General features: G+C 32.7%; 1 protein-coding gene across 2 annotated transcripts in view; it reads left to right on the forward strand.

Annotated features, from left to right (window-relative positions):
* The window catches only part of LOC127859977 (collagen alpha-1(XIV) chain-like), a 69,914-nt gene that overhangs the window by 28,025 nt on the left and 14,203 nt on the right, over window positions 1–27,686 (forward strand). The window lies entirely within an intron of this gene.

Below are 27,686 nucleotides of genomic sequence, written 5' to 3' on the forward strand. Positions count from 1 at the left end.
ATCGGATATCAATCATGTCAAACAAATCACTTTAAATTCATAGTACATTATTATACTTATTTTGATGGCCCAATTCAAAGGTTCAAACTATTATACTTAGTCCATATCAGTGCATTATGTGAACGTTTTTTACACGTAAAAGTTTGCTATTACTATGTACTGAAATTTTCTCTGCTAAGGCATATCTTCGTAAAATACGAAGTAGTTCCATACTTGCTAAACTTATCACAGCAGTACTCATCCTGTAAATGGTTTAAGTATGACATATTCTCCAGTACGGATGTATCATTAGTATCATCAGTCTTAAGTTTTGAAATCACGTTATTATTTATTCTGAATATGCACGTAAATGTCAGTTTCGAATATAACCTATGACAAATTGGTAAAATCCGTTTCATTTTTACACGTTTTTCAGTTCACTTTTGTGATTAACGCTATTCGAGACACGGTGATATGCGTAAAAAAGATTTTTATTTTCAAAAATCTGAATGTGCCTTATTTTTAACACATTGATTACGCCAATGTGTGGAATTAACGATTTTATATAGAAAGTGCTGCATTTTCACATCGGCACTAACATACACAGGGTCTCTTGTATCTCGCGCTATACTCGTTAACTTGTTACCAAGTGTCGTGAAGATTAAAATAACTTACTCCTGTCACCAAATACAATCAGGCTTAGAGAATTAGGTTCCATTTAAAGGACGGAGATGAGATCTTCTCAGCTATAACCGCATGAAATGGGCTCGTCTGAGGCGGTCTCGTTCATGGACAAATTTATTTCGCCATACACGTTTCGCAATGAAATCTCACCTCTGTGTATAGAACGGTCTTTCACAGAATAGCATGCTGTGTAATATGTAACTGTATACTATGTCGACCTGATATGCACACAAATCACCCGGGGGTGACAAGAAGCCGATTCTTGTCACCCAAGGGTGACTTCAAACCGATCTATGTCACCCTTGGGTGACATGAGGCCGATTCTAGTCACCCGGGGGTGACTAACGTCGGCTTGAAGTCACCCCAGGGTGACATGAATCGGCTTCATGTCACCCCCGGGTGACTTCAAGCCATTTCAGGTCGACAATGAACCATTGAGCGATACTATGCCGTTCATGTATTACTGATGTAAACATAGTTGAACTTACACATTTAAATTTAGTTTTTGGTTGTAAAACTTATTTAAAACATATGGTCAAATATGCTAAAACTACAATGTTACTGAAATTTAGTCGTTTTAACTAGATATAGTATTCTGTTGTATGTCATATACATGTGTCGTAATAATTCAGTTACCGTAATTACTCTAAGTTTTCGGACACCATCTTTTTTTTGACAAAAATAATTATTTTTCGTGTCTCTTAATTTTCGGACATACGGATTTTAGTCCATAATTAATGTCCTGCATTTTTACAGCCGGATTAAGTTCATAAAATCTGACAGATGCATGTCTGAGGGAAATGGATCATTACATTCGAGCAAATGGTTAAATAACCGTGTATAACGGTAGAAAGAATGGAAACAGAAATTTTATGTTTTATCCTTTTGGTTCTATCATATAAGACAAGAATTCGCAAAGCTGTGCAATTGTATTTATTTCAAAGTAGAAAAAAGAAGAGTAAATCACAATACAATTATTGAAAATTTGATTTATTGCTTTTATTTCAATATAATTATAAGTTTCGGACACCTTAATTGTTGTCTCTAAATTTTCGCACATCTGTAATTTTTGAATATTTTCTTATCTGAATTTTCGGATACGAAAAATAAAATATTTTTAAGATTCCGAAAAGTGAGAGTAATTATGGTACGCATGTTACATTGCGTTAAGATATAAGCGTTTGACCAAAGGCGGTTTGTAATAAAAAGCTAAGGAATGGAAAACGCATCTAACACAACTAATTAAAGGAAAAGCTCAGAATGCATTTACATTATCACGAATAATATTAACATAAAAAAATAATAATTTCTGAAAACCAAGCATCCAATAACATATCTTTGCATCAGCCCTCGCATGCATGCTAAAAAGAAAATAACTGGACTTTTAATATACGGCTTGAACAACACGCAGACGTATTGGTGTGCTAAACGTGCCTTCACGCAGGCGCGTTAAATTTTACAATGCTCAAAACGTTGTATCTTGGTTTAAAGGGATACGTGTAAAATGTAATAAACTTGCTTAGGAACTGTGATAATAAATAATAAAAAGAAGGTATTCTAGAATTTCATTTTTTCGCAACTTGCACACCAGTCTGTTTCTTGTGTTGTTACCAACCTTGCCGCAATATGCTACAGTAGCCAGAAGTTATTATAGATTCTCGTTTTCGTACATAGAATGCAATGCTTTTTTGCTTATGTTTTAATCAGCATTTGTTTGAGAATACACGTGGATGTCCGTTTAGCGTATGCGCTCATTCCCTTATATACTAGTGCACTATGATATTATATTTTATTGTTTATACCAAATGTATACTGTTTTCTGTTTCGTTGACCTTTAGGAGATTTATTTTCCTAAGCAAAACCATGCCTATAAATAATAGTTCAAACATACGTGTATATAAGTTTACTGTGTTTATGCTCTCAAACCTAACGGTGTTGATCGCTTACGGAGTGTAATATATTGTAGTATGTATACATATAATGCTTATGCGTTTTTGTTAACTATTTTAACCCCTTGGTCTGATTATTTTTTTCAGCTCTTCCTGTATTGGAGGATATAAAGTTTTATATGATAAACGAACCATGTTCAAGCTATTTATAAAAATCGTATATTTATTTTGATAAAAATATGTGTAGAACAACGTCCCTTCAAATTATGTAGTTATTTTGGTAATTCGTATGAAGTCATATCCTCAAATAGTAACTGTAATACCTCCGAAATGACACGTAGGCTATCACGATATTGCAGAAGGCGGTTAAATTCCAAATGCGTTATACTTCAACATTTTAAAAGAAACTAACATAATATTGCACTTTATAATAACTATTGGGCAAACGATACACATGACATCGAAGCCAACTTCGCTGAATAGCTCTTTTTGTATATTTAACTTGCATGGTATACATAATTAATTGCTAAGCACGTCCTCTGTCGTTCAAATAGAGCCCCGTTAGCTCAATCAATAATGACATGACAACATGCGTAGTCAAACACACAAATGTTTTACCGAGCCCTATTGTATTCCACGCCTTGTGACCGGTATTGCCACCATGGGAAATTAGGAATAGAAACACGAGATGGCCCATGAAAACCATATGCCAATTGATGATTGACTCAATACAAAAAGTAATGCATTATTTAGTGTCGCCATTGGTTTGTTTTTCGTTCCTCTCAACTTTTCCACTTGAGAAATTATGTTGACAAACTCACCAGAAAGCGAATGACGGTAATTAATGGTATTCAAATGGGAAGCAAGGCAAATCATCTAAAATGACAATTTTCGCGTTGGAGCTGTTCTTTCGGCGTGGGCACTTGTTGGTGGATATAAGTGATCAAGTAGATATTATTAAACGGAAAGCACCTATTTTAAGTGTGTTCTTTTTCATGTATCAAATGTCGTTTTCCACGCAATAATTCCGCATTTTGAAACATTAAGATGTTATTTTCAAACACTTTATCACGCACACGTAGAAAATACTCGTATCGTATATAAATGTGTCTATCAGATCTATATACATGGTCATTGCTATCGTTATTAATCAACGGTACGTTCATGTACAGAGTAGTCATGGATTGCAATTCTTTTTTTGTAAAATCTTTTTTTATTATTTACATGTACTTGTTTTAAGGTCGTTTGAAAGTCCCGTATGGCAAAAACTACTAAGCTTTTCCTAATCGCGATAACTTAATGGTGAGTGTCATTTAAAAGACAATAAAAATAACAAATAATCTCGACCTTTTTCTGCTGCTGCTTCATATCGCATTATTGGTGCAAAAGGTGCCATGTGCGATTATTATTTAATGTCACACGGTACCTTTTGCATCAATGTGGCGAAATAGTTCTTATAATGTAACAACGCTGTACTGAAACTGTACTTCGTATCTGTATGACCTTATACCAACTAGATCTTGAAGACCTTCACAAAATGAACTCTCTCCCTAGACATTTCCGGCGCAAAGTGTATATTATATTTCAGGTCTATCCAGGCGAAATAACAGCAACACTCTTTGAGAAAAGCCATAAATGCACCGGAAATACACTAATTTCCGCGGTTATCCGGGATTTTGCACATATTTCTGTTACATGTAATGTATTTAATACATATGTAACACTGAATTATATTTTCATGCTTACGCGTCGGTTTTTATCTTTGTGACCAATTCATACTAATGTTATAAAACTGTTGTTAGGCGTATATTTGTTTTGATTTAAGTCAGAAATGGTTACATTTACGTATACTAAACCATTTCCGCTCTATTCACTAAAAGCCACAACAAATTGGTCCGTTTGTTTGAAGAAATTTTGCATCTGAACTTGCAGCGAACGAGCGCAATTAATATGTCCATATTTAATAAACGTCTCAAAGATTAATATTTTGAAGAAAAAAGTCCGCGTTACATAATCTGGCCTATTTTACTTTGCCTTGTGTATGTAATTGTCTATAAAAACTACCATTGTATTGTGTTGATATATGTTTCTTGTGTCCCACGTGTATGATAGAATAACATAACAGTATACATCTAGACCCTTAACCATCTAGCTCTAATAACTGGAAGCCTAACTTCAACTTTATGAGCAGACTAACCAAATCCAGTGCATTCAGCATCTTACATCAACTGACAGTAGTTTTTGATAAAGAATTATTTGTACTATTCCATTTCTGTGCACTGCTTTAAATTTTCAACATACCGCCGATCCATTTGTCCTTGTTGTACCGCAAACACATTTTTGCGACATTTAATTGTCACAAAACATACATTTTGGCGAACTAAAACTCGTGAAAATATATGAAACAGATTTATTTTCAAAATAACTAGAGGGATATTGATAATTAAAGGGAATGGTCCGCAGCAAAGTTTTGCAATTTGGTTTACAATGAAACAGTTTTACGAAATACTGATAGTTTAGTCGTATTAGATGTACCCATAAATCGGATACGATTCGAAATAAACCATACAGGCTCAAAATAAAACTAAAACTAATTTTGTTTGTCATTTAACGATCGTTTACTGCGGCAAATCCAACGTATAACTTTGGTATAGCCTATTATTAGCATTTCAAAGTATTCTATAATTAATTAATATTAAGCCAAACATTACTAAAGACCTTTTTCCGGACGCCCCCATTAGAATGTTCAAAATTTGAATTGTATTTTAGACATTATAATCTTGTATCATATGCATTTTTATCTAAACTTTACTGGTTCCTATTCGATGTTTTGCTATTGATTTTAACTGTTTGGTCTTGTTTCTCACCTGCAACCCGTTTGGTCTTGTTTCTCACCTGCAACCCGTTTGGTCTTGTTTCTCACCTGCAACCCGTTTGGTCTTGTTTCTCACCTGCAACCCGTTTTAGACCTATCGCATTCCTTACAATTTAAACCACACAATTCTTTAGAAACATATGTAAGGAAATCGCCAATACAGTTTACAGCATATCTGTTATAAATGTCTATTCGTATTGTATGATGATCCATATAGCTTTCCATATAGCTGTTAAATCACTTTATAAAACATTTTCAAATGATGCAGAACGTGCCGGTAAAAGCTTAGTCATTATCATTTTGTTGATTGAAAATGCGACAAAACAAGGTAAATTGCATTTCAACATAACTTGATACGTTCTTGTTCAAATACATATATTTTTTTCTCTTGTATGTATTGTTCATATAATGTTTCTAAATAACACATATTCGTTTATTCATGAGTATCCCATGCTACATCGTCTGTTGACATTGTTTCATAAGACATTAACCCACCCCCTCTGCAATGTCAGTTTAAGGCTATTTACAGCAGGCGAACCTTGAAATTGGAACAGCTAACAGAACCCACGACTCAAGACGAACCTTACTTTCAAGATGTCAGATTGATACTATAAACACAATCGATTATTTTATGATTACACGCAACAAACGTTTGCTAAAAGGCAACAAATATAAAGACCAACGGGTAATAACTATGTTTATAATGATTCCCGGTCATATACTCAATGCCAATACGCATTTTCCATAAAAATTAACAGCCAACAAAAACCAATTAGCAGATTTACCAATGTACTCTGAACTGAACTGTGATTCTAGATGTTCCCATTATTCATTTCCTAAACGGAATTATTCTTACGAAAATCTTTGTTCATATATTAATCAACTGAACTTATTCAACGCATGGTGAATGCGTTTTTTTAAATTTATTTATTTTTCAAAGTGTTAAGTGATTATTTAATGAATTCAAAAACAGATCATTGCCTTATAGCAGAAAATGTTAAAATTGTTTTAGAAAAATGGCATTAAATATCACTTATTATGGGATCTGAATTTGAGATGATATAGTGATGTATTTGAGTTTCGCGTTAATGTCACCCATAATAGCAAAATTATACATTCAAATCTATGAATAGTTTCACTTTACATTTGAGAGCCTATATAATTGCACACAACAACATATATTTAACGGTTCAAGGCCTTTGTGTGTTGAGAAGTAAACAAGCAAGATTGCAACCATAAGTTAATTAAGATATGTATAGTTGGACACGCATGCAGACAACATATTTTTATATTGGGTACATTACAAAATAGAGCAAGACAAGACAAGACAAGACAATGCAAGAACAGTCAAGACACTTTATTTCGTAATTAAAGATCACATTAATCATGCATGAGTCGGAATAGCTTTATGTTTATACTTTTTGCATTTAGAAATATATAAATAACGCAACATGTTTCAATATCAGATCATTTTTCGTCTTAATCAATAAGATAAAGAAAATCGAGTCCTTCTCTGTTTTCACCATAACAAGAAAAAACGCGCATTTCCGTTCTTCGTGAATTTAGAACAATTAACAAATACACGAAATTCGTTTTCAAGGACACAAGTGTGTTCTTCATTTAAAATGTGTACAAGATCTACGATGATGTTCTATACTAAGATGTCGTCTGGTTTCAATAAGAAACTTGTGGTTGGAACGTTTAAACTTTGCAAATGCTTTATAGGAGAATGCTATTTGATGCGAAAGATATTCTTCTGGCTCAAGCAATGATTTATACATTCTATATGTTTCACATCTAGACGATTCGAATAAACTTCCTGACTTTTTTTTGCGAGTAACAACAATTAAGGCAATCTTTAAACAGTTGTAAAAATACATCAACATAACCAACAACCGGTTAAACCTAGATATAACCAAAACCATAATTAAATAACAGATTTTAATAGAAGCAGTCCAATTTGTCTTTTCGATTTCATCCTTGCATTTCAACATATCATAACGGTTTTTGGGGTTATCTATGCAATGGCATGTGAATACGTTTACATCAGAATTCAACACACTTGAAATGACAGTTTTCTCATAATAATTCTATTCTACCAACTTCCCCTAAAGCCATATACTTGTTCGTTGAACTATTCAGGCAAATTATATCTTTGACAAAAAAGCCTGAATTTGTTCTATATTTTCAGAAGAGGTATGACCCCAAATTTCCGCCCCGCATATAAGGATTGGCTTTACCATTACATAAAAATTGCTTAAATACTCTTGAATGTCAAATTTTCCAAAATAACCTTGGTAACTTTTTATCGCATTGATATATATGTTTAGCTTTAATTGCCACGTTAGCTTTAGCCTTAGACCAACTTAATCTATGAGTTAACAGTAAACCCATGCAATTAAACACCGATGTAACATTTACACGATTTCTAGTATAGAACTAACTTTCGTATGACCGCCATGTGCATCCATTTCTAAATACAAGTTTTTTCTGTTTTCATTTACAGTCATGTAACTTAATTGGCGAAAATCAAAAATACTATTCTATTGACTCTGTAGTTCAATAGCGGCTAAAGAGCAACTTACAACGTCAACGGCAAATAATATTCATTGAACATTTGGAATATCTTCAGATATGAAAATTCATTGATGGCCCCGGTCACGTAAATAAAGGTATAACATATGTATGGATAAATTAAAAATGATCGTGCTAATTACGCCCTTGCCTTCAATTCAGAGTTGACATTGTTAATTATGACACACACGCGACTCTGCAAATTTGAATACATAGAGACAAGGTTTAAACCCATTTTTGCATTATGTCAAATAGTTGATAATGCAATATCACATCATAGGCATTTTGAAAATCAACGTATAAGACATAAAATCTTGCTCCTGATTTAGTTATATATTTTGTTTCATTCTTTGTACGGCGAATTATAGTTATCAAATGTAGAATAACCTTTCCAAAAATCTGATTGCGACTAATCTAATTTGCAAAGGTCTTCGAACCAAGTACGCAGTCGTGAATTTACAATATTTCCAAATATTTCATACCTTACATGTATCAATGAAATATCTCTATAATTTGTCGGTTACAGTTTAGAACCACATTTTTGTTAGGGAACAATAATGCTTTCGCCCCAAATGTCTGGAGATACACCTGCATTTAGAATGTGATAAAAGCGCGCAAAATAAATGGACATTTAACATGTGCGGTGTTTGTTATAACACTCTACACATATACCATCAATCCACTGAGCCCTTACGATTTTTTATTTATTAAGACTTATCATTATTTTTTCGTGTGTAATAGGACTATTTAGAACTTAATCATATTCAGGTAAAACAGCTTCAGAAGTTCTAATCAAAAGCATATTTTCTCGACATAATAAATGATTCAAATTCATTAGCCAATCACTTTGTTTGATTTGTTTGTTTAAACATATTCATTTCAAACAAGTTGACATTATTTATACATAGAAAATCATACAACAATACTCATACTTTCATGTTCGAAAAGGATTAGAACGAAAGACACAGTCTTATATGGTTCTTCTCCCTTGCTATATGAAAAGTTACATGTTTACGGCCATAATTGGCTATGTAAGGAAAAGAGAACACTATGTTTATACGAAAAGCTCCATTTATAGGATTATATTTGCTTAATACAATTAATATGTTGAAATGTTTGAGAAATGTTAGAAATAAGGAGAAAGTTTAGGAACGAGAAGGAAGAAGACGTTTGTGGAGACTTGTTGAGTTCGAGCGAGATAGAAAAAGAAGTATGTGATTCCTTCTGTAGCATAATTACGTATCAAATCGCTTACTATTTATAATACATTTGTGAGCTGCATCAGCTATTTTAGTATTGGTTAAATAATCACTTGATACGTCTCCATATATAATAGTTTCGATGTTTGATTTGTTACTGATACCTATAATGTTAAGATTGTTTTAAAGTTACACTTGTTACTGCCAAGTTACATTTTGGATTACTACGTGCTTGGCATAGCCTATTGCTCAAATAAAGTTGGAAATTATCCAGCTTGTTTTTACACATTACTTTATTTTTTTTTGTTCGTTAGAGTACATTTGCAAATCCTTCATTGAGCTGGTGATACGGACAATTCTCAAAGTTTGATACTTACGAGATTTCAACATATCACATTCATTATCCCACCATGATTTATCTTGCCGTTCATAAACGTTACGTCGTTTGGGTCTATTATGGACGTTCATGGATCACAAAATGGAGCACACATAATATAGTATTTTTTAATAAATAACGAGGTAAACAGTTAACAATAAAACATTACAAAAATGTATCTTTTGCATATAAGATATGATGTCTGCCTTTAATGTCAGCCTATCTACTAGAAGGTACAGATGTGATCCCCATTTGCACGTATTGAACGTTCTCATTATGATTGAAGAAACCAAGTACTAGTGCCCCCCACCCCCAACCCACTTGACAGTGTCGTTATTAGTTTTATAAACATAGCTTAAGGTTCTTGGGGGGGATAAAATTCATTAAAACTTCGCTTTGGTTTTTCTTCATTGAATGTGGTACAATATGGTCAAATTATATATCATTTTAAAGCTAAAGACGGATAGAATAACATAAACACATTTTTGACAATCAATATTTTTGTGCTTTATTCATATTTTGGTTTAAAACCAATATATTTTTACACTAATTTACAAAATCTCAATCTAAAGGCAGGAAGGATATGCACTACCTTAAGTTGAATAAATACAAAGCTATATACATATACAAGGTCAAGTTAGCAACATTTCACAGAAAATTATTGTCATAAAACAACAAATGAGTTTTTATTCAACTGTCTTTTTTGGATAAATATCCTAAACAAAGTTCTAAAAATAACTAAAACGTAACTACTTTTTAAAAATCCAGGTATGGTGGATAATAAGAGTCACAATTCTATTTCAAAGGCTTAACAATTGTGTTATTTACCTCTCAACCAAATTGCAAATTTCAAACCATCTCAAATTGAAATAGATTGCAGACGACATATAGAATTGTAAAGGAATAAAAAGAAATTGGCAAAACGATTGATTTTATATTTCTATTCCTTCTACCCATTTTGAAAGCGTGGCATCGCTGTGATCCGTAGAAAAACGTGCAAAACAAATCGGTTGAAACCACGTGCAGTGGTGAGAAAAACGGGTATGTGTAAACACATACCTGAGAAAACACAATACTTATTTTGACAGTTGGGTGGCAACTAGTAAAACAACTTTTAACATTAATCAGCAAGAGATCGCACTAAATAATATAAATGACCACGTAGAGATATCATCACTTACCTTATTACAAATATTATCCAGCTGAAAATTGTCCCCCACACGTCTTTTTTGGTTTATTTGTATTGTTTTTCTGGAGCCGAAGTGCATATCCATCCAACTTCCGTTGTTTTCACTTTCGTTATTAAAAACTCCGTTTAAAAGAATTATTTCTACTTTTAGATTGTTAAAGCGATGTATTATTATATATTATCTATAGAATTGAATACCGTGATGAATTGAACAGAGTTACGTATCGATCTTTCTATCAGTCTGTGAGCGTACTATTTTATGCGCAATAATATATGTCGTGTGATTCGACAACGATTGTAAACATTGGTGAAATGCTTCTAACATAGTTATTCTTTTGAGTGTTTATGAGGTCTGATCGTGCAGTTTGCAAACATCAACGGAAAGATTACAATCCAATGCATTTGTCATCGTCAACCGTTTGGAATGTCAATTAGGCGATGAGTGAGTTTTTAGCATGTTTCCTTCTATTTTATTAATTTAAAAATGGCTGCCCCCATGGTGATGAAATGACATGTGTTCGAGTTTTGATATTTCTAGATATGTAAACTTTTTTTACTATTTAAGCGTAACTTGCCCTCGTCAATGTCGATATTATTCACTAGTTATATAATTTTCCGCCGAAATACGTGGAATAAACATGATTCAGATTTTTGAAAATAATGTTTATTTTAGTGTTAAAATCGCTTTGTATTTTGATTGATTTTGTGGATGTTATGATACGTTGATGTACAAAATTGGTAGCAGTTTGAAGCAAAAACATCCTTTGAAGCATATATGTATACATTTTCAAGGTGGCACTCTTCCTTTAGTCAAATTTGAGTTCAATGCTAGGGGTCCCACATTTTTCAAAATGAAGCCTCTACATGAACCTTAAATATATAAAATACTTATAATCATTATACACGTGTGATTAAAATGCTCATCATGCACAATTATTATTCTTGATTATATTCAAGTATTTTTCCAGTTTTTGTTGTTTGTGAATAGTTTCAAAAGCATCAATCGTATGCATTTTGCAGTATTCCACTGAATGATGCGCATGATAGCTCAGCATGCAGTTTAACTAGTTAATATGTCCATTCTTAGTTACAATTTCACTCCCAAGTTACAAATCGAAGACTCCTGACACAAGTAAAAATGACACCATTCCAGAGAAAAGTGATAACCACTTATTATTTAACATTCTAAACTTTGCATAATAAATATCATTTACCGCAGTACTTACCGAACATCGCAATGACTTATGCATGTTCGCTTTCATTGCTGAATTTGAATTTCCAACAACCCGTGGGCGCAGTGGGAAGATGTCAAAACATGTCGCTAAATCATGGTGCCTAATCAATACGGATAATACTGGAAACATTTGTGCGTTTCCAGCTAATACCTGAAACGGCACCGGATCATATCAGTAAATATTGACTGTTTTGAGGTAAGTGTGATCTTTTATTTTCAATATTCTCCTTTTTAAGTTAACAATTTTCACCAAACCAATATTTTACGGAACAACTAAAACATTCATTCAGTAAATTGTATACTCGTGCTCAGTAACACAAACGTCAATTTGCAGTGGGAACCTACATGGCCCAAAAGGTTAGGCACAAAACCTGTGGAAACGAAAGTAAAATGCAGATATTGGTCCATATGAACAATGAATTTCAAACTTCTGAGCTAGTTTCCTGATGAAAAAGGCCGCATAATTATTGTGAAATCATTGCCATGATGAGTGACGGTTTAGTTTGTATACTTTTATATGTCGATTGCTGGCACCGGATAATGCATGTATAGTACGTTTAAAGAATGTATTGGATTCTGCTGATATGGTACTCATTTCAAGAATTTTTTGATGTTATATTGTTAAATGAAATGGGTCTGTAACTTCTCGTCCCTCAGACCACTGTCTTAACGCATGAAAAATGTCTTGACCCTATACTGAAAAAGGTCATTAAAACTAGGCATTTAAGGTTACAAATGATAAAGGTTCTTAAAAAATCTGATGTAAAACGCGTGTAGTTGTTGAACGACCGATTCAGCAATAATATGTATAAGATATAAGAACACTTTAATTGTTTTAATATAACATTTATATACACGATTCGATGACAGTTTGAAAAAGAAAGTTTTAAGACCAGTTCAGGAGTGTTAATTGTAAAATATTATTGTTGTCGTATTATTAGTCTTTTTAACCATTTTTATTAACTTTTGTGTGATTATAATTATAATTAATTATTATATTTAATATTAGGTGAAATAAGTTGTGTGTAACCTATGGTTTAGATTAAGAGATACTTCCCCAATCGTAATACTTCCCTTGTCTAAAATTGCGCTCTTCAAATGCACACATAGTTAGGTATTTGTCGTTTTTGGATTAATTCATTATCAACATTTAGAGCTAGTATCTCTTTTATTTGTACACGATGTATGTTCATCATACAAAAGTTTTCATTTCATAATTCACTCATTACTGTATTTTTTTTGTTCCAGAATTCAGTGCCCTAACATCTGAAGTTCGAGATAGAATATGGTAAGTATAGTCTCAGTTCATAAGTTAATTCAATAGACTTAGGGCTAATGTTCGATATTTTTTTGGATTGGGTATAGCAGTGGACTGAGTAATTGTACAATTTCTGAGTATAATTAACTTTAAACTTTATTGGAACAATTTATCCTGCTTTGTTTAACTGCTATGCCCATGGCATGTGTAAACTATCCACGGAGGAAAAGTGTGTCAGTTGATAGGCTCAATCCTATGACGTCGGAACACTTGCACATGTCAATTTCTATAATGATTATTAATGATAATTTATTTCAGAATGTCACGACAGACCGATGGTTTTCGGGTTTGAAACTGAAGAGACTGAAGAGAAGCAGGGGAGTTGTGTGTTTTTATCTGTAACTGTTCCCCCTAGTAATGCTGACAGATACAATGTTGAGTCTGGAGTGGATAATTTATTGTTTTAGGTGGACTGCAACAATCATGAAGATGAAAAAGCCACCGAGCAACCATTTGATAGCTGTTTACATTTAGAATGTTAAGTTCAAATTCTTGTCAACAATAATAAGTATATGAGTGCAAAATATGTGACAACAAATATAGGACACGAATTAGCTACAAAAGATATTTAGTAAGCCACATATTGATTATATTTTTTTAAGCTTGTGAAAGAATTTTGCGACAAATTTAAGGTTTGTTGTATATACCGAGAAAATAATTATAATAATTTCTGTTGTGTATTGTCTATAGATTTTGTTGAAGTATGTCAAGGCCAATGTTACTGAAATCATAGAGATTTATCGGTAGTTCAATAATGTTTGGAAATATGTTATTGATTATATGCATGTTGGTAGACCGCATCATTTAAATACTCTAATGAAAATAGTGAAGCTGTGCCGACAGTGGTATACAGTGTACTACTTATTGGAATCCTGTATTTGTCGAGTTCCATAATAATTTTTTAAATACTGTTAGTAGACAGTATTCATATCAATTAAAAATACATTTACATAAATATATGATATCCCTTATCTTGTCATGTTTACAACGTACATAATTGTTACCATGTCAGACATCTTTTAATGTTAAATGACACAATTTTAAAATTAATGTTATGAACTCTTAAATATTCTAATAAAAGTGTATTCATTTCTCTATATATTTAATTTATTTTAGAAAATATTTGTAACAAAGATTGGATTTGATTAACAAAAGAGTTTCACTACGTGGCAAAAGTGTATGGTTTGAGGTAAAGTTTAACATTATTGAATTTGATTTGTACAAAACATGTTGAAATTTTGTAGTTATACGTTTACAACTTGTATGTCTATTACTTTAAAAGACACATTCTTGAAGTGTTTGTAAAGTAATGAACTTTTTGTATAAACCATGCAAGCATGAATTAACTAAAAAATTGTACTGAATACAATTGTTTATTACAGTGTCAAACATAGTTCGTTCTATTCCGTGTTGAACAGTTTGGTCTCCTAATGTGGTAATTGCAGATTCGAACACTGACTCAACCTAATTAAGTTAGGTTCAATGTCTCTTTTTAGGTTGACAGAATAAAATTTACACTATCCTTTTGTCTTGCAATGTTATGCCAAGACGAGTGGATGGCGGCAGTATCTTTGATTCATCACATTTGTGGTGACAGCGTATTGGCAAACAGCCCCTTGCGACTTCATGCGGTTTACTTATATCGGACCGTTTAGACTTTCGTTGCCGCTTTCCGCGCTTCGATGGTGAATCAAATGCATGATTTCTGTAAACAAAGAAATACACACCCAATCAAATTACATCAATGCAGCCATCTCCTAATATACAAAGTAAAATGTAAATAAATCTAGCGGTTAATTGGAATTTAAATATAAGACAGGTGGTACTAGTGAAATGACATTTCATGGGTGCTTTAATGTCTATTGCGCAATATCTGGAAATTAAGATCATAAGCTTTTCTTACAAGAAATAATACGCGTAACAAATATCTGCGTTTAATGTTCTACGGTACGCTTTTTGTCTCCCACAATCGAGACACCTATATACGCATGTCGTTATGAATATCTTTCAGTTACAAGCACATGACTGAAAATTGCAGCCATACCGGTAGTTCAAAATTCGTAACCAACTTCAAGTACTATATTAAACGTTTAACATACGATGTGAACATGTTGTTTATAAAACATGCTGAACAGCACGTAATAATCTGTATAATGTATCAATCGATTTCGTGTATGATCCAGTGTGGTGTTTCCGGAATTTATCCGGTGCCAGTAAATTGTGGTTTCGTGTGTTATCCGGTGCCCGTGAAACCAATATGCGACCATTTTAAAACGCAAATATGTCTCCGGCCTAGCTACAATCCTTTAGGCGTCTCGGATGGAATGACAAATAACTCGTGGTTCTCCTGTAGTAGTAGTAGTAATAATAATAATAATAATAATAATAATAATAATAATAATAATAATAATAATGATAATAATAATAATAATAATAATAATAAAATAAAAAAATAAAAATAATAATAATAATAATAATAATACAAACGGCAATCACAGTGCATTATAAAATAGGCGGTATGATGAGCGAGAAACTCTATCATCATTCACATGATAAAATACAAAATACAAATACACAATTTGAACAATTATATAGACATTTATTAATAATATTTACCTGTAGGTTTATTATTAAACCCTACAAAAATGGATTTGAATGTGCCGGTAAAGATGATCTGTACTTTCTGTACGGCCATGATCAGTACGTGTTCGTTGTCTTTGTGTGTCTGACAAAGTGCGGGAAAGTAGCGAAGTAGTGCGGTGAATAGTATTAGTACTCGTGCAAAACGATAGGTTACAAACTACTATTCTTACTACTTCATAGGAGTGCTATCTTTCTTCTTACACTAGAAGCAAAGTAAGTTTAACTAAAATCTAAAACCTAATTAATACTGAATACACAAATGAATACTTAAAAGTAACTACTAATGGAAAAGGTGTTTTACTATATATTTTAATATAGTAAAAGGACATCTTAGTTTTTACCCTATGACAAATACTCACGTTTTTTAAGTTGCCAGTAATTTTCTACAATTTCATTATAAATCTGAATGATTATAACAACAATGTTAACTAATAGTATTATATCTTTTTTCCTTTCCAGTTACAAAAAAAGCAAGTATTTTAAACTATTTAATGACTTTGAGGTAGGTATGATTCATTTGTTTTCGTTCGTTTTGATGAAATGTTTTATTTTCATAACGAATTTTGAAGTAAACCATTAGCTGAAACACCATAATGTTCCATGAGCAATAGCATTTGGCATTTTAACGCGGTTTTGAGACCGATTTCACTTCCAATACTAGGCGCATCCTGCATTTTACCTTGTTTATTTCCGATATGGTCCGTTGCCGTTTCGTGTATTATCCGAAAGTACAAATGTTTCCAGTATTATCCGTATTGGTAAGGCACCGTGTAAATGTACAAGGGATTGACTTATCCAATATAATGTCTGCTGAGTCTTTAAATGTTTAGCAGTTTTCATCGCTTAAATTTCAGATTGTGTTGAGTAACGCGAGATATGGTGATATACCAGGGTGCAGAATCAACGGGGTTTTCAAGGGTTTACACACGGACTGGACAGAATGTAATCACACCGTTAAGAAGTTTATTTTGAAAATATCTCAAGTTATTGGAATATATTTGCAAAAATCTTAAGTGCATGAAAGGCAGTTTTTCTAGCAATTTGAGCCGATATCTTAAGGTATAAGAATAAATCCTTGAATACGTCTGAAATTGGTGGCAACATTTCACGTTGCGTAAAACATACTATTTACATAGCCGTGTAGTATGAATGCAGTAAGAACGCCATAAGCAGCATAAAGTGTTAACAAAAGTTATTGGAAATAAACACCACTTACCGTCGCGTTAAAAACCATAAAAGATAAGAGGTGGAACCCGAAAAAGTCAAGTGACTGCTCTCTGATATTTTTAGAATGTAAAATTGTTATTTAACCACACAAATCGTGACGCAAGTTCTTTTGAATAATATCAGTCACCTGGTGATGCTGTTTTTCGTAACGATGTTGCGATAACATACCTTGTAAATGAATAATTCACAATAATAGATACTAGTAATATGCAATGACCCCTACTCAATAGTTTATGTATAATTTACTGTAATAAACTGCAATTTATACTTAAAAATTATTTGCACCATGTATTGATTAAATTCCATTACAATGTTACAGTCATTTCAATGATTAATTGGTACGCAAAAAACAATTTACTTTAATATAAAAATGCCTCTTCAATCTGGCTATATACATAAAGTTGTGAAATGCTGTATACTAGAATGGGCCCAGGAAATGGACACGAGAGCGTTTCAAATAAGTGGTAAGTTCTTTAAATGCAATCGAGCAAATGTAAATAGGTTTAAACTAAACTAAACGAATGCCAATATGTGTGCCAATGTGTGTGTACATTTGTACAATCTAAGCGCATGGGAACTGGTTCGGAGACCACACATTCATTATGTGATAAGGACTTCAGAGATAATGCGTATAAGGGAGTAGGCCGGTGTCCGTTAGTCTTGCTCGACTATTTAACTTTCAATCTTTAAGGCAACCTTAAAGGGGCTAATACGATGTGACATATTAAAAAACAGATTTAATATAAGTAGTTTTTTTTTAATTTTCCTAAAGCAAAAGTCTTTTTTCAGAAACGTTCATTAAAATATAATATATTTTTAAAATAAAAAAAGTTGTCCGAATTACATTTTTAAAAGCGAGGGAAAACGCGAAGTTGTTGCAAAACCTTTTTGAATGAAATGCACATGAAGTACACCTGCACCGTATCGACTTAAGTTCTGCAGTATGGTACAATTGCTATTTAAGTGCGCGATATTTAGTTGTGCAAGTGGAAGCGTAAATCGAATAAATATGTGTCGGCATTGCATATATTATTTTCTTAACGATATCATACACATTTCTTTGATATTATATAAATATATGCGTTAACAAATTTAATATGCATTTTTTCTCATATATTTTATCTATATTTAGGGGAATTACCGTCCCCCTAAATTACCGGAATTTTATTCAAAACGAAAAATTACAATATTTTTGTTTTTACGAACTTCATTTTCTTGTTTTGTACAAAAAACTGGTTGTGAAAAAAAAATCGGAGATCGTGACTCTTGACAAGCTTATGTACGTATTGTTCAATTTTTGATAAAAAGCAGTGAAAGTTGTCATGTCCTTAAATAGTTCTTAAATGTTCCAAGATATTTCACGTGAAGATATCTGAAACTGATGCCCTCTGTGACAGAACGAAATAGTCCGCTTTTTGAACGCCGTAATTTTGATTTTATAATATTAAACATGCACTTTGCACTCTCATTGTCATTTTGTTTACATTAAGGAGGTCATATAGAAAAAAACAGGCTTACATTTTTAAATAAATCATACGAGCACATGGCAGTTTTGTTCCTATAGTCGTCTGTATTGATTAAGAAAACACGAATTTGAATACGTTACACGTAATAAGGTCTAACATGCCATACCTCTTAAAACCACAAGACCTTCTCGTTGTCAGTAAAGGTGAAAATCAGACTATGCCGCCACGAGTTTACTGATAAATTCACCTGGCATTCTAACTGTTCAAATTAGTACGACCGTCATCTTACCACCCAATGTATTAAATGACGTACCATGATGATCTTAAGTCAAGAATTTATATCTTCCTAAGGAAGGAAGATTTATATCTTCCTTAGGAGCAGTTAAATCTTCCTAAGGAAGATATAAACAAGATTTAATTGTTCCTTAGGAAGAATTCGTGACTTTTGACCCTTTTAGCCGCGTCATCTTAATACTTCATGTGAATTTCGAATCCTACCTTATGGAGAGTTAATTGTTCCTACACATGTTATAGCCAATCAGGGTTCTGCTAAAAATAACAACCAATCAAAATACGCGTTACATTTAACGCGCGCTATTATACATGTATCATCCTATGAATTAAATCTTCCTAAGGGTGATTTACATCTTCTTTAGGAAGATTTATTTCTTCCTTAGGAAGATTTAATTGTTCCTAAGGAAGAAATCGGGACTTTAGATCCTTATGGCACGTCATAGTATTATAAACCTAAATGTAAGCTTATTCGAGTTGTGCATTGTTTTTTCCATGCCACATTTCCAAATAAGTTGCGTTGACTATTTAATAAATAGGGGATTTACTTATAAAGTTTAATGATTCATCATGCTCGGAACATTCTTTCATTGTACATCTCGTAAAAATTATTGTTACAAGAACATATTTCAATTAATCAATATCGTATGTGTTTCCATATTGAGAACGTGGACTTTTGTTCTAAACGCTTTGTCTAAGCTTATAAAAGCACCAAAAGAATCAATTAAAGAAAACAATATTAGGCTGCTTCGATATTTACATAACAATCATCTTATAACGGATTAAAATTAATTAATGGAACGTACGAAAACGAATGTGTAATGTTTTCCAATTCATGTTTTTCGAATGTTGACGAGGTATGGCATGTTAGAAATTATTAAGTGTAACGTTTTCCAATTCATGTTTTTCTTGATCAATAGATATGACTACTGGAACAACACTGTCATGTGTTCTTATGGTTTATTTCAAAATATTATCCTGTTTTATCCATACATTTAAATAAAGATACATATACAATGTATATTTTCTCTCATTTTATATGTTTAAGTTATAAAAAAGCATGCGATGTTTAAAAAACATGCGTGTTTGACACTGATAACCTGGAATACATATTTATTTTATATTGCTATGTACTTATTTTTATTTAGATTACATTTATATTGAAATGGGGCTTATTAAATGAATTTCGAAACACATATAAGAGCATACATAAATAGAAAGAGAACATTGTTTTACTCAAACATTATCAATATGTTAAATAATACAGCTTACATTTATAGAGTACTTCTCTTTCTTTGAATAACAATATTCGGATATTTCGAAAACATAAGGGATAAACCGAAAAAAAATTGGAACATACATGTAGCAATGTAATTGAGTAAGCTACCATTCACATTTAGCTGTAAAGTAATCCTCAACCAATCGTCATCCAAGGCGTCATACATTTACAGATATTGGCGTCTATTGCATAACTGTATGCGAAGATCAAGCGTTTAGAGTGTCATGTTTTGACGCTATCCAGCAAGAGGTGCGGATCGCATCGCATCCTCCTATTCATTTTGTCAGTGCTTTGACATTTAAAATGGCGCCGTGTCATGTGATCACTACGGCGACCACGCGAGGACATATTTAATGACAGCGCGCGCTAATTAATTCCAGCAGTCGTGCTCAAGAGGTTAGATTAAAACCTAGGTCGTCGTGAGGTATGGTATTGTTTGTGTTTTAGAGCATGATTAAATCGAAAGCTGCCATACAGGCGTGGACATCGGAAGCTGAACAGTAATTTCCCAGTGTTCAACGGGAACTCGTCAAAAATATTATCCTAAGACTCTAGACGATAATTCATTAACGAAAGTGTGAAATAAACTCTGATTTTATGCTGTGAAACTCTACAATTATTTTGCGGAATTTCAACTTATTTGGTTCGAAGGTAATTAAATGTCTTCGTTGAAACATAACCACTACCACAGTGAATTTGATCAGACACAAGTCGTTCAATAAATGGACGATTGTTATAAATATTTTAATAATATTGACGTGTACAAGGTGCTTTGAAATAATTCTTTTTATTCATTTACAGAAACTCGTTAATACACACAAAAATGAAAACTGCTCCGTTTGCATGCTCCATAATAGCATTAATATTATTAACGAACTGTTTATTGTATGAAACAAGATCTATTTATGGCATAGACGCCATGCGAAACTTACTTTCAAAAAGAAACCGGGATAGACGAGACTTTTTAAAAAGTTTTTGTACCGAAAAATGTAGCGCCGGGAAGGGTGGAAACGTGTGTCGATGTAATGGCTACCATTTCGCCGGCAAAAGGTCACAGGATCCTTATTTTGACGAGGATCAATCACGGGCGATGGTCGATTTAAATGACAATAATGACGACATGGACAAAGACTTTGCAAATGATTTTTTTGATGACAACCAACACATCTTAAGAGGAGCGGAAGCTTCGGAGAAACTGCCTCGCGAAGAGGCCGACCTTCTGCTCGAGATAAAGACGTTGATACCACAAATACTGGAAGACGATTCCTTAGCAAGGTAAAATACACCGTTTCACGAGAAGTATACTTAAAGCGTTTTTTCTTCGTTTTCCATAAGCATACATTTAAGAATTATCAAACGATTCAAGATGCGATAAAAGAAGGTTGTATGTGTCCATACAAATACGTCACGAATATATTTAAGATTTTTTTTTCAATGTGCAACTGAATGTTTGAAAAAAAAATGCAATATTGTAGGAAACATTTATCGTTATAATGAAAAGTTAAAGTTTGTTTTATAATAGTTGATAACGAACAATTCATATAATGAGCAAAACCATTGGTGAGATAAAAATTAAACTGATCGGGCATCATGCTTACATGTACTTAATATGTATATTAAACTGACATGCGATTTTCTGTCTATATTGAAAACTCTAAGCGCACATAAATAGCACACAGAACAATATTTACAGACATATTTGTTCAGACTTATACATCAGCAAATCGTCTACATTCTTAAATATTCATATATTTTCTGTCACGTTTATAGGTATACCACCATAATAATATGTAATATACAATAGTATTCTTAGAATATAAATACAAATTAACATAATCCTTTGAAAGCACACGTAATTTTTATCTAGGCGGTTATGTTATTTAATAAACAATATTATATATAGGATCGCATTTTCTAAAATAAAAGCTTATTTCGAATCTTTACATACATAGGAAATAACCAATAGGTCACATAAAACTAATAACATTTTGAACTTATATACATCGAATACTTTAATATTATGTTCACAATAGTGTATCAGAAATATTGTTCAATTTACTTTCGATGCTTTATAAATGTTTGCATGCTGCTGAAATTTATACACAACGAGTACTGCAATATTTCCACATTAGTTTAACCCATTTATGCCCAGTGGACTCTCCCATCCTTCTAAATTGGATCAATTTATTTTCAAAATTAGGGGTGTCAAGTATATTTATTTCTATATTTAGAATATTTCATAAAGAAATTCATTTAAGCAAACTGCGCAGACCTAGATGAGACGCCGCATTATGCGGCGTCTCATCTGGGTCTACGCTGTTTGCAATGTCCTTTTTCAGGACGCTAGGCATAAATGGGTAAACAAAAATGTCTAAATGCGTTTTAGGTGCGTTAGACATGTAATCACGACGAGGCATTTTGTTGAGGGCAAATACCGATACTATTCAAATGTCTGAAATTAATAACGGTAAATCAAGATATATATTTTTTTTAAAGATTTATTCCATTTTTGCAGTCGTGCAGAAACTGAAAAACGTCGGGTAAAAGGCTAAGCTACAAAGAGACCGTGTAAAATATCCAAGCGAATTAATTGTCTCTATTTATTATACAATAACGTTGATTTGATAAATCGAATAAAAATTCAACGGACCTTTTCACGTTTTGGTTAAATGACATAATTATTTGTTGTTGTTTCAGATTCGCAAATTTTCGTTATAATATTTATGAGGAACAGTAATACTGAACTTTTACTATGCTATAAAATGTCCGTTATATGCTTCTTTTGACGATTTAAAAACCTGAAAATTATAAAGCGTTGCAACGCGAAACGATTGAATAATTTTGGAGAGTGACATTGTTGTCGCTATTTTTTGTGACACTACGAGGATTGCTTACATAAAGTATAAAGTACATCATTCATTGTATGAGCACGGATGGCCGAGTGATCCTAGCGTTTAAGTTTTACTCCAGGGGTCAGTGATTCGAGCCCAGTTGAGGGTTACTTTTTTCTGTCTTTAATTTTATTCTATTTTTTATGGAGCTTTTATATCCAATGTTAACATTTATCAATATAAAGCATTAAACTTCAATACATGCCAAAATCTGTATGTGTAAAAATGTCACTTTAACATCTTGCATGAACGAATCATACGGATAAGTCCAGTTATTTGTTCACAGAAAGTAAACAGTACGGATTCATGAATTATAACGTACGACCTAAGTATTTTAATGTAAATACAGATAAACGTTTGCCACACGAACAAGCAATATATCTTAATTCAACCCGAAGTTCTTGACTAATGATCATTTACCAATAACCAGACAGTCTCAATGCATAGGAAATCCAAAGCATTTAACAATACGTGATATATTTTAATTCGCCAATAGTTGAACATTAATATTTTGAGATATGTGATTCAAATTATTTCCATGTACGAGGGCTCTTAAATAAATTTGTTGTCTTAATCTGTTTTTCAACCTATGGAGACAAATCAACATTTAAGGAAACGTAACGTTAAGTGTGCGTAAATTTGAAGTGCATTTTATTACGTTTTTGTCATCATAACATATCATCAAATATGTTCAGTAATTGGCATACATTCATACATAGTATTTAAAGGCAACAATCCCAACATATGAAGTAAATGTTTAAGATATGTTGCGTTGTAACCATGATAATTCTGTATTTGTTTACCAAAGCTTCTTTAGAAATATAAGGTTTTAACATTTTGATGTATTTAACCAGTCAGTTTCAAGCGCCCAAAACTTTACGTGTTTGACGATAACAACATGAATCTAACGCGTACAAAGTATTACCAATGAATATAATCAAAAACCTAATATATTTTCAATATCGTCAGTGGTCGTAAACAGACCGTGTGTAGGCATTTAAATAAAACGGTGTTCAAAGGTAACTGTCACTTACACAGCCATGAAACTAAATTGAAGTTAGGATGAGACACATGGAAGTCACTTGGTTGCACGCTAAAACATATGTACGGTTTGCAAATATATGACGAAATAGCGTGCTTCAAGTTTCTAAATATTGGTTGCTATAAAAACCATTTAGTCGTGATGAAAACGAAGAAAACTAAACCAATAATCAGATATGTCTTGCACTGCTAATGAATATAGTGACATGTAAGTAAAATGAACACACAGTTTTGGGAAGAGAAATCTGCGAATTTATGAATCTTCAATAATATATTGAACCTGTGCAATGTATTGTCCTGAATTTAAATTCTTGTATGCGAAACTATTTAAATATATTTAATATGAATCTTAGGGAAGCTAATTATGCCGCCTATAATAAGTTGAATTTTACTGCAAATCTTTATTCTTGTGAAAGTTGTTTGATACCTTTGTCTTTTGATGCAAACAAAATATGTTCAACTGTCCTCGAGTTTGACGCCAATATTAAGCGCTTAATTTTCACAATTGCTTGTTCAACGGAGCTGCTTTCAGTCTGATTTCAACAACGAAGCTCCTGCTGCTGTTGCATTTCCATGCATTGTTACATGCTCAAGTATATTTAAAGGTTTTTATACACATTTGGTATCTACTCAGTTAATTAGATGTATTTTACTTAAACTATTTTAACTACTTTTTACAGAGTTAGCATTTATGTTCTCAAATTACACTTTGATCAAACATTATCAGACATAATATTGCCAAATATATGTGCTTTAAAACATTGAACTTTTCAATAAATCCAGTCGCAGTGATGTAGTGGATATGGTGTCCTCCTAACGATCGGGAGGTAATGGGTTCGATCCCCACTGTTGGAGCGTTCTTTAGAAACCACCCATAGACACCAAATACCTGATGTAGTCCCAGGAAACTGACTTGACAGCGTTTCAAATAAGCCTTTAGCTTTCTATGCAATCGAGCTAAAAAAATAGGTTTTAACTAAATCTAGTCGAATGCAATACAACAATATAGGTCGCCGTGGTGTAATGGATATGGTGTCCGCCTAGCGACCGGGAGGTCACGGGTTCGATCCCCACCGTGGGAGCGTTCTTTAGATCTTCCCCAAAGACACCAAGTACTGGTTCTAGGCCCAGGAAACGGACTCGAGAGCGTTTATTTAAGCCTAAGGCTTTTGATGCAATCGAGCTAAAATAAATAGGTTTAAACTAAACTAACTAATACAACAATCGTTTTCGACGTTATTAAACATGCAAATATGATACATATTACTAGTATGACATGGTATATGAAAAAGTACCCACCTTTATTTATCATGGGTCGTCGCAGGTGAAACATAAAGCTGGCATTTCAATAGCTCTTAACATAATTTCAAAAGTATATTGTGGTAAATCAAATCTTAAAGTAAAAAAAGTAGTATGACTGCAAAATATTATTTCTTTTCGGCGGCTAAATTTTCTATTTCTTACTTTCTATTCAATAATCCCATGCGATGAATCATATGAAACAACCCGTCGTCTTACTGGGCAATAATGAGTTTTTAATATCAAAATTCAAACACAATTACAAAATTGTGACTGTACAATATATCCATTAAAAAAAGTTTAGTCCGTTATTTTTTCACTTTAACATATGGTACTTGCAACTGACGCATTGAACACGTGCACGAACAAAGTCGAATAGCAAAGTAAAAAACAAGTTATCCGTAGATCTATTTGTGGTGTGTTCTAACAAATTAATAAAGGTTTATGTTGGCCATCAATAACATAAAAACCATGAACATCACAATACGTTATTTCCATTTCGTAAATGTATAATAGAAAACAAACTAGATACATTTACTTCTAAATATATAATGAATATGTATTATTAATTTTCATTTTTCCTATAATGTGCAGTTCAAATCTTCAAATCTATTTTTAGATCCATTGATGACGACAGGACGGCGATGCAAGAGTACCTGCGGTCACGTGGTGTATAAAGCGTTATTCGTTTTCGGTCTCGTTGATACAAAGTGGAATGGGTAGCTGACGAGGAATGTTTTACATTGTTGACTTAGGAATTATATTATTTGAAGAACTCTATTGAATGCATGTGATTATGAGCACTGGTTGTTCTGGAGTCAGAAGATTGTAATGAAACAAATTAAAATTAAAAATACATTGTTTGTCACATGTTTGATACTAACATATAGGTAATACATTTAACTCTCGAGTCGCAATGTAGCAAAAAAAAAACAATTGAGGACAACTATACCAATGTTTATCAGAAACACGTGAATTAAAAAAATACGTTTCAATAATTAAGACAAACACTAAAATGACAAAATGATAATTAAACAAGGAACTTATTATTATAACCTAGAAGAAGCGGGGGTATATTGCCCTTGACCATCCTGTTGAACGGTCGGTCGGTAGATCGATCAAGAAGAATTGTTGATTCAGCGCGATATATTAAAGACGCTTTTACCTCCAACTATGAAACAATATGATGGTAACTTACTTTGAAAAATGAAAGACGCATATTAAATTTTAGGTAAACATGTCAAAGGTAAATGTTGCAGGGGCTTGTCTTGTCTCCGTCCATTTTTTCGCAAAACGTTTTGAACAAGCTTTGACTTGAAATGTAAAATCATGCAATTTGGTATAGTGGAAACTTCTAAAATAGGGCGACACCTGTGTATTTTGGGATCACCACGTTCAAGGTCCCAGGGTCTTGTTATAGGGTATTGCATATACGTCAACAAAGACGCATTTGCATTTTGAAGACGCCAAGTGAATTATCCCGTTCCCCCCAAAAATTGTCAAGAAATTTGTTCTCCTCATGATAAACAGACAATACTTTGACATATGTTCATTTAATTGATATGCTCGTTACTTGGGGTGAAAGAATAAGCCTGTTAATATACGGTCAACGCGGCTTGTAACAGAACACAATATTTTGATAACGCTTCGACCTACGATGATGTAAAATGGTCTAATTGCAACTTGGGTGGAAAGTAAGTAAGCAAGATATTATCGTTAAAATTAAGGTTATTATGTCAAAGGTCAAGGTAACAGCTGATAATGTAATTATGTTGGTTTCAGCACAATATATTGAGAATTCGTAGGACGACGAACACTCGTATGCTGTTTAGTCTTCATGAAGGATAGCACATACGAATTTTTAAATGCGTGTAAAACGATCTGAGGTAAATATTAGACTTTGATGCAAGTCGCTGTGGAGGAATGTTTTAAACACATTGTTTTCATCTATTGTTGCAATCTGGAATTTGTTTTATTTTGTATTCACAACGTAAACAGTTAACCTATAAATGATAAAACAAAATAGTTCGATTGACTAACGGAGAAAATTATATGTGACTTGAAATTTGACACTGTACTGCCGCGATGAAGTTTTGAAAACCATGTTAAGCGAACAACACACAGCTCGATTTAAGTTGTGTATTCCACTTATAACAGGCGATTAAAAAGCTGCACATAAATATATTAACAGAAACATTCCTAACAATACGGTACATTAATAACGCCTAACTC

The sequence above is a fragment of the Dreissena polymorpha genome, chromosome 15 (genome assembly GCF_020536995.1).
Source record: "Dreissena polymorpha isolate Duluth1 chromosome 15, UMN_Dpol_1.0, whole genome shotgun sequence".
NCBI classification, from domain to species: Eukaryota; Metazoa; Mollusca; class Bivalvia; order Myida; family Dreissenidae; genus Dreissena; species Dreissena polymorpha.